The 9845-nt window shown below is 42.1% G+C and overlaps 1 long non-coding RNA gene across 1 annotated transcript; it reads left to right on the top strand.

The window, feature by feature from the left end:
• Positions 1-8554, top strand: LOC143270711 (uncharacterized). The gene is made up of 2 exons (XR_013047949.1): positions 1-117; positions 8407-8554. It is a non-coding gene; the product is annotated as an uncharacterized LOC143270711 (long non-coding RNA).
• The last annotated feature ends 1291 nt before the right edge of the window (positions 8555-9845 follow it).

Below are 9845 nucleotides of genomic sequence, written 5' to 3'. Positions count from 1 at the left end.
TGCTCCACACTTCTCCACATTCCTCATGGTTGACATCCACATGCTCCTCTCCAGATGGGCGCCATAGGCTTTTCTTTCCCTGACTGACTTCCCTGGGCTTTATGAACTCCTGCTGAGGTAGGTGGAATTTGCTTTGGTGCACAAATGGTGGGTGTGGCACAAAGATGAGGCACTGAGGGAGCCACTGTGAACAGGCATTGTAGCAGTAGCGCCTGCGTTACCGCTAACCGTTCACCATGTCTGAGCGAAGGGCTGCGGATTAAAAAATAGAGACAAGAGACAGCGAGTCATTCGTACGTTTGGATGTCGAATGCCATTTATTGCAAGAGGGAAGAAACCTTAAATACAGGCTTACAACACAAATGGAGGATCCCCTGAGGGCAGAAGTTCGCTACCAATGATCTACATTCTAGACCCAAAGTTCTGCATTCTTGCATCTAAGTTGTTTACACCAAATACAGGATGCACCTAAGTTGTTTACATCACAAGCAGGATGTAGGAACAAAGAACCTCCGGTAAGCTCTCCGATGATCCTAAGGTGAGAAGGACACCGGCAGGGAATCTGAATAGGAAGGACACCTGGTCAGGCAAGCAAGGCTGCAGCCACTCACAGTCGGGGGTCAGGGCCCATGGCGCCCACAGGTCCCCCCTTTTTATTAAATGAGCTTCTGACTTAGGTTGCGTGGGACCAGCAGACCACCTTACCCGTCATAGAGACACTTGCCCAGGCCACACAAGTGCTCTGTCTTAGGTTGGAGGCAGCGGCCCAAGCATTACCCGTCTCTGAATACTCATTATCATACAGACTCAACCATGTGAGCTGTAGAGTGACTGCCGCCAAAGATCTCAAAGTGGCACTGGGCTTGCAATCTGTGCGACACAGAAAAGACCAGCAGAAGTCCTAACCCACCCATAGCCAGAGGGCTACAGGCAATTGAACCATTCCCTATTTAAACGAGCCTTACCGCAAATAGGAGTCCTGTAAGGTGGTATCCCGAGCAAATGGAACTTGAGTTTAAATAATTTATAACTTACAAAGCCAATTATAATGTATAAAAGTGGAATTAAATTTATCATGCCCAATAAGAAGAAAGATTAACTAACTGTGGTAGCTACTTTTGCTGCCAGGGTCTCCATTGTGCTAGCTGTAGTAACCAATTATGAAATAGCAATCCCAGAAACAATAGCAGCAGTGGCCACCACTGCTATAACAGCAGCAACGGCAACAGCGATGTCAGAGTCTCTTCTGGAGCGTGTGAGCATCATCTGTGTCTAGCTGCCACAGTCCACTGGCATGGACACGGCTCCAGGAACACGAACCACCAAGGCCCATTTTTCTTGATCCCAGCACTACTTAGGCTGGCAGGTCTGCAAGAGAACAACTGAGAAACATAAAGAAAACAGAAAACAAAAACAGCAAACAAGGAGCAGAACTAATGGCCTCAGTAATGGCTACATTCAGGCTCACAAATTTTGAGGTATCTTCAGAAAGGCTAGATGAATTTCAGGAGGCAAATAAATGTTGCACAGAGCCATTCCTGAAAAGTAGGTACTACACCAGCTTGAGGGGGGTTGCAAAATGCGAAAAGCTTAGCTGGCATGCTACTGTTAGCAAATGAAGTTCATTGACCTTCAGAGTTATCCTTGATCTCCAAGGTGTGATACATTCTCAATGTTTTTTGAAAAAAGTTACCATACATTACCTTCTGAAGAATCCAACCACATGGCTACAGTTCCTAGGCTTACAATAATGTTTGCCAAGGCTGGCCATATTGGGCTCTCAATCCCCATTGGCATCAGAAGGGGAGAGTTTTTTACGAAGGCCCAATAGGTCTCTGCCATGTTGGGATTCAGCAGCAGCCACAGAGCGTACACAGCGTTCAGGAACCCACAGAGGAATTTCATTGTCCTGTGGAAAGACACAAACAGATCCCCGGGCCCACACCAACACTGGATCGGGTCCCCTCCAAGTGCCAGTAGAAAGATCTTTCCATCGCACCAGAGGATGATTTGCAACAGGAGCCCTCCAGTGCTTATCTGCAGCAGATACTCCAGCAGAATCCACCGATAAAAAATTTAAAATATATAAAACAAGGGAAAGAATAGAATGTGGAGAGGAGAGATGAGCCCCTAACTCCCCCCTTTTCACTTTAGCAATATAAGTTTTTAAGGTACGATGGCAGCGTTCTACTATAGCCTGCCCTTGAGGATTATAAGGAATACCAGTCTTATTAACAATAGAAAAATCTTGGCAGAATTTTGAAAATCCCGTACTACTGTAGGCAGGACCATTATCAGTCTTTATGCATTTTGGCACTCCCATGTAAGCAAAAGCATGAAGACAATGATTCTTTACATCCTTAACCTTTTCCCCTGAATGGACAGAAGCAAAAATTAGAGAAGAATATGTATCAATAGACACATGGACATGTTGTAATTTTCCAAAGGAAGGCACGTGCGTGACGTCCATCTGCCACACATGATTAGGTAAAAGTCCTCGAGGATTAACTCCCAAATGAGGAACAGGTAAAAATTCCATACAAATAGGGCATGATTTAACTATCTGGATGGCTTGTTCCCGGGTTATGCCTGTATGATAACAGAGAGATCCAGCATTAAGATGATAATGCTGATGCAACTGAGTAGCCTTATCAAAGGCAGAACAGACTAATGTGACAGCCATACGAGTAATGGCGTCAGCCCTCTGATTACCTTCACTTAGAGGTCCAGGCAATTGAGTATGAGCTCTGATGTGGCCCACATAAAGGTTATGAGAGCGAGACCATATAAGTCCTTGCACTTGCAATAAGTATTCATGAATGGAAGAAATGGATGGTATGTAGGCTGTTGTTTCCAAAGGCATAATGGCATGTGCCACATATTGACTATCGGTATAAATATTTACACTCTCATCAGAAAACATCTGTAAAGCAAGCAACAGCGCCTGTACCTCTGCCACCTGGGCAGAAGTGCCCTGGACTTTTATTCTCTTTACTATGTTACCAGAAACCACCACAGCAAAACCACGTGAAGTGCCATCAGTAAATACCACACGGGCCTGAGGAATAGGAGTCATTTGTACTATCTTGGGAAATATAACAGGATGCAATTTAAAAAATTGACACACATCATTGGAGGGGTAGTGAGTATCAAACTGACCCTGCATGGAGCATGTCAATATGGCCCAATCATTATCATTAGCTTGCAACCATGCTACTTGAGACTGGGTGTATGGGGTCACCACAATATCTGGCTCCTTACCAAAAGTTTGAACACTGATCTTGATTCCCTTAAATATAATCTGAGCGACAGCTTGTGGATAAGGAGTGATGATTTTTGCTGGAGAAGCTGGGGAATGTACCCATAAAATAGGACCTGTTTGCCAAAACACTCCAGTAGGTGAATGAGTAAAACAGAATATCAAATACAATAAGGGAGAATTAAGATCTATATACTGTACGTGAGCCTGTTCCAGGGCCTCTTGCACACGTTGTAGGGCTACACGTCCTTCAGCTGTTAATTTACGGGGAGATGAAGGGTCAGGGTCGCCCTTTAAGACATCATACAAGGGGCGAAGCTGACCTGTTGGAATTTTTAAAGTGGGCCGAAGCCATTGAATATCTCCCAGAAAGGTTTGGAAATCATTAAGTGTGCGTAGCTGATCCATACGCAGAGTAATCTTTTGTGGGCGTATGCCCGTGCGTAACAATTCATGACCTAAATAATGATAGGGAAAAGATACCTGTACCTTTTCTGGGGCTATCTGTAAATTAGCCAAGCTAAGAACCTCTTGTAAATAAGAAAAGGCATCAAAAACAAGTTTTTTATCTTTAGCAGCCATTAATATATCATCCATATAGTGAATTATATAAGCACCTGGAAAGGCTTTTTGAACTGGAGCTAGGGCCAAAGACACATAAATTTGACATATAGTAGGGCTATTGGCCATTCCTTGAGGCAATACCACCCACTGATATCTCTGATAAGGTTCCTTAAGATTTTCTGAAGGAACACTGAAAGCAAAGCGAGGACTGTCCTCGGGATGCAAAGGAATGGTGAAGAAACAATCCCTCAAGTCAACCACAATTAAGTGCCAATGCTTAGGAATTGCCACAGGGGCAGGCAAGCCAGGCTTGCTCCCATGAGAAGCATGGTTTTATTTACAGCTCTAAGATCCTGTAACAGCCTCCATTTTCCTGATTTCTTTTTAATAACAAATATAGGTGAGTTCCAAGGTGAAGTGGAAGGAATGATATGTCCAGCATCTAACTGCTCCTTAACCAATGCATACGCAGCCTCCAATTTTTCCTTAGCAAGGGGCCACTGCTCCACCCATACAGGGTCATCACTCTTCCAAGTGATTTTTATCGGTTGTATTATTGAAGGCTGCTGTGCAGTGACCTCTATGGAAAAGACCCTAATCCTCTAGTATCACCAGGACCCCTAGTGACACAGTTTTTGTCTGCGGGTCTCCTTGCAACATTTTCCCTAAGCCTTTGCCCGGGCAGTAGCCCTGACTCTTTAGCATCTGTTGTACAGGCTGTGTAGCAAGCACTATTCTCATACCATTTAACACATCCTGTCCCCACAAGTTCACTGGAATGTCAGGTAGCACAAAGGGTTGAAAAGTTCCTGCATGACCTTTCTCATCCTTCCAATTTAAAAGTAGCCTGCTCTGTAATGGCGTCTGAGCTGTGCCAATACCTTGTAGGTTAGAGGTAGAATTTTTAAGGGGCCAATTGGGATCTCAGGATTCTTGTGAAATTATAGATATATCTAGCACCCGAATCCAATAATCTTTTAATATCAATCCCATATAATTTCATTTTTAATTTATGTTGTTTATCATTGATAACTGTTTGTTAAAACACCTTTTTTCCTGTACTCCCAAAGCCTCCAGTTCTATATATCGGCACCATTTTGAATTTAAAATATGAAAGCAATAATAACTGAGCAATTCTATCACCAGCTTTTGTTTCCATGGTCCTTATTACATATGTCAATTATAAAAGCATTAAATACAATCTCTATAGGATTTGAAAAGGTAAAACTTTAGGTAATACTCTTGAGTATTTTTATAAAATCTTTAAAAGAGGATCCTTTCTTATAAATTTCAAGTAACACATTAGCACAAATAGCCAATTATTAACAATGTGGACCAAACAATATACCTGTATTTTATTTACTGGAAAAATAATTTTGTAACCTCTTTATCAGTAAGAGATTATTATTTATGGGTTTATCTTAGCAACATTATTTAATAAGCTAATAACCCAAACCATTTCAGGTGTTATATTTTTTATAGAATTAAACCAAGAATTTCTAGAAAGCAACTTAAATTGCAGAACCAAATTTTCAGTAATGATCAACAGTCAAGAGCATACCAAATATATATAGTTCAAAATTATGAATCCTGTTCCTTTAGTTTTTCAACCATGAGGATCAAACATTCATCCAAACATTTATCAAGACAATCAAAAGAACAGAACATCCTTTATTCAAAAAGCATTGACTTAGCATTTAATGTCCTGACCAAAACCATTTTTCACCAGAAGTTAGGCCTGGTTTAAACTTTTAGTGATAGTCCCTTTCCAGCCCCAGCTCGCTGGCTCTGCCCAGTGCTCAGGCTCTATCGCCAGCGCCTACCTGGGCCGCACTCGCACTCCATCACGGCTCTGCCTCCCACCGGCGTGTACCTGTCCGCCCGCTGCTTCGGGCTATCTCGTGCACGCCTTTGTCCGCCACAGCCGCTGGGCGCGCCCCGCACACACAAATTTAGGTTTAAACTTCCTACTCCCATGAAGGGACAACCTAATGATGAGTTATTCCCACCATAAGGGAAAAAACAGAAAAACATTTCCCACAAAGGGATCCTAAATATTGAATTATTCCCACTCTGAGGGAAAAATAAAAAACATTTGAACCCAAATTAAGCAAACAGACAGCAAAACTTCTAACCTCTAAGCTTTCTTGCTCTCCAGTCAGCAGCAATGAGGCCTACCTGCCGATTCTTTGTAATTCAGATGCTGCCGCTCTGCACCGGTGGGAAGAAAGAGCTCAGAGTTTCAGCTATCCTGAAAACTCTACAACTGGAAAAAGTCTTTACATTCTCCATTACCACTGGAAGAGGCTTCTCTCTTTCCTTCATCTTTTCTCTACAGGGCCCCAATCTTTAGGCCTAGTTTCAAAATTTTTTTCCCCTTTTTACCGGGAAAATTCTTTTCTTTCTTAATTAAAACTTTTTCTCCCTTTTCTAACGGGAAATTTCATTTCCTTCCCTCTTCTCTATTGGGAAGATTTCCTTCTTTTTATTTAAAATCTTTAGCTGTCTTGCCCTTTCTTAACTTTGGTACCTTCCTGCTTCAACAGTCCAATTAACTGACTGTGAGCTACGTGTACCCATTTCAATCCACTCTCACCTGTAAAATGCCGGCCGGCCTTCCAAGAGCGTCCGTCAGCTGTTCCTTCTTACTCAAATCTCGGTGGGACCTCCATCTGTAGCAGTAGCGCCTGCGTTACCGCTAACCGTTCACCATGTCTGAGCGAAGGGCTGCGGATTAAAAAATAGAGACAAGAGACAGCGAGTCATTCGTACGTTTGGATGTCGAATGCCATTTATTGCAAGAGGGAAGAAACCTTAAATACAGGCTTACAACACAAATGGAGGATCCCCTGAGGGCAGAAGTTCGCTACCAATGATCTACATTCTAGACCCAAAGTTCTGCATTCTTGCATCTAAGTTGTTTACACCAAATACAGGATGCACCTAAGTTGTTTACATCACAAGCAGGATGTAGGAACAAAGAACCTCCGGTAAGCTCTCCGATGATCCTAAGGTGAGAAGGACACCGGCAGGGAATCTGAATAGGAAGGACACCTGGTCAGGCAAGCAAGGCTGCAGCCACTCACAGTCGGGGGTCAGGGCCCATGGCGCCCACAAGGCATGTGAAAGGTCCTGGGAAGTTAAACCTTACTTCTAGGGCATGTGTGCAGAATGAGTTTTAGCTTGTGTCTGTGCGCATGCGCATGCTGCCTGTTCCTCCTAGGTTGTAGAGATGACACTGAAGGGTGAATTGTGTAGCATTGCAAGATAATTGGGGAAGAGAGATGGGAGAAAGGTGGGAACACACACTGACCACAGGATCCTTGCGTGAACATGTAGAAAATTTCTGTGGACCTCACCCTCCACCTACTACTGCTGCTCAGAGAATGGGCTTAGAACTAACTGGACATGATCAGCTTAGTGGCTGCTAATACAGGAGTCCCTGGTAGTACATTGAAGGCTAGTTAGCCATTCTTCTTCAAGCTCAGCATCAAGGTCTTGGGACTGAGTTTGAATATAATTCTAGTTAATGGCACTGTCGAAAACCAAACAAAAGACACTCCCTCCCCTCAAAAGAAAAAAATGATCTGCTTAAGAAATAATTACCTCAGATTATAATAATTTTATAATCTCTTAAATTCCACATATAATATTTGCCTCAGTTCTTATCACTGAGGATGTCGATGCAGTCCCTTATTCTGTTGGATGGAAGGTAAATACATAAATATTCAGGCAGTGTTTAAAACAATATTTGGCATGTGACATAGGGCATATGACAGCTTTTCAGAGAAATAATAAGTGCCTGAGTTAGCCACTGTCAGAATTGGGGAGGGACAGTACCACCACTCTTCTGACAGATTCCCAAAATTAATGAAAATTTTGCCTTATTCAGGTTTACAAATTGTTCCCGAAAAGATACAAAGAGAAGATACTATTAATTATTTAGGATATAAAATAGGTGGACAAAAAATAGACCGCAACAAGTGCAAATGAGGAGAGATCAATTATGGACCCTTAATGACTTTCAAAGATTATTTGGAGACATTTCCTATCTACGAACTGTTGCTGGGGTAAAATATGATGAAATGAGTAATTTGTTCAAAACCTTAGAAGGTGACAAGGATTTAAATAGTCCAAGAGAATTATCACCTCAGGCTGAGAGAGAATTGGCCTTGGTGGAAAAGAAAGTACGGGAAGGACATGTGGATTGTGTGGATCCAAAGCTTGATTGATTTTTTTTTTTATTCTCTAAGAATTCTGCTATAGGAATTTTAATGTAGAGGGAAGAAATTATATTGGAATAGATATTTCTACCAAATAAGCAGAGTAAAAAATTGAAAACTTATGTGGAAAAAATCTCTGACTTGATCTTAAAAGGAAAATTGAGGCTTCGTCAATTAGCAGGAATAGACCCAGCAGAAATTGTTGTACCTTTAACTAAGGAGGACATTGACTAGCATAATCATCCAATTAAAATTAACTTATACCACTAACAAATTCTTTTCATGTAATCAGATGTAACTTGCCAAAGGGGAATCTCCCAAAGTTAGGCTTGGGGAAAGGTTTTTGTTTTTGTCTTTCAGGAGAATGAAGGCTATGGAATCTGAAGAACACTGGACAAATGAGACATATGATGAAAAAGGACAAATCATCCAGAAAATAATGTTCCAAGAAAAAGAGTAAATTGGCCTACTGGTATATCACATATAAAATTTCATAAGTCTTCCTAAATGTTTGTTTCTCCTCTTCTCTCCAGACACTTAGCATAACCCTAGGGTTTTCCCTGCTCTTGGAAGTTTGGGGGAGTGTCAGGATTAAAAATCCAGTTCAATTTTTTTAGATTTATTTTTCTTTTCTTTATGTGTATGTATGTGTTCACGTGTTTGTATTTGCACATGTGTATGGGTGTAGACACATTATAAGGCATATGATACATTTTCAGAAAAAATAATAGGTGCCTGAGTTAACCACCGTAGAAACTGGGCAAGGGTCAGTACCCCTCTTCCTGACAGATTCCCATATTCCCTTACAGTGTATTTTGTGTGTTTATAAAAGTTGACTATGTATATAAATTGACTATATATAAAAGTTGTCCATGAATTTGTCAGTGTAGATAAAGAGACAGAGCCCCCGAGTCTGCAGCATGCTAATGCAGGAAGCTGGGATCTTTATGCTAATGTGGAGCCATGGAAAGGCACTTGACATTTGTACTTGGGCCTCAGAGGACAGTTTTTCCTCTCGCTGACTGCCACACAATTTCTAGGATATCTCAGCATTATAACTTCAGAGGGGGAAGAGAACATAAGGCAAAGAAAGAAGCAGCTAATTAAAAAGAAAATGGGATGGGCAGTGTCAGCTCTATTTAGCTAAATCCTGAAGCCTGAGTTCCATATATCTTGGAACTCTGAATGAAATGCCTTGTTCACAGCTTCCTTAACCATGAAATGGGGTAACACCAATGGCACAGGACAGGGATACCATCAGGGTTCATTGAGTTACTTGCAGAGTTTGATATTCTTTTATTTCAACTTCACAAACCAGTGTGCCGGTAACTACAGTTTACTTCCCCTGAAAAGCATAATCTCAGCACTAGGACAGAGCTTCCAGAGCCTATGTCAGCATGGACGCCTCTGACTTCTGAATTACTGTAAATAGCCCAATCAAGCTGCCTGTAACAATCCAGTGCATCTCATCCTCAGCTCTAAACAGGATGTCTCCATCACATTCCTTTCCTCATGGCTCAGGGAACCCCAGAGAAGAGGAGGCAGGAAGAGTGTAAGAGCCAGAGGGGATGGAGGACACCAGGAGAACAAGTCCCTCCAAATCAACTGAGCAAAGCTCCTCTGAACTCTCAGAGACTGTAGCAGCAAACACAGGGCCTGCATTGGTCTACACCAATCCTTTGAATTCAGTTTAGTGTTTTATGGGACTCCTGAGTGTGTTGACAAAGGGTCTCTGATTCTTGGGGCCAGTCCAGAAGCCCTGGCTGGGACTTCCATGCTTTCACCTTGTGTTTCCAGAG

This window comes from Peromyscus maniculatus, chromosome X, assembly GCF_049852395.1.
Source record: "Peromyscus maniculatus bairdii isolate BWxNUB_F1_BW_parent chromosome X, HU_Pman_BW_mat_3.1, whole genome shotgun sequence".
NCBI lineage: Eukaryota > Metazoa > Chordata > Mammalia > Rodentia > Cricetidae > Peromyscus > Peromyscus maniculatus.
The sequence above is the reverse complement of the archived record's forward strand: the minus strand, read 5'-3'. Positions and strand labels throughout refer to the sequence as shown.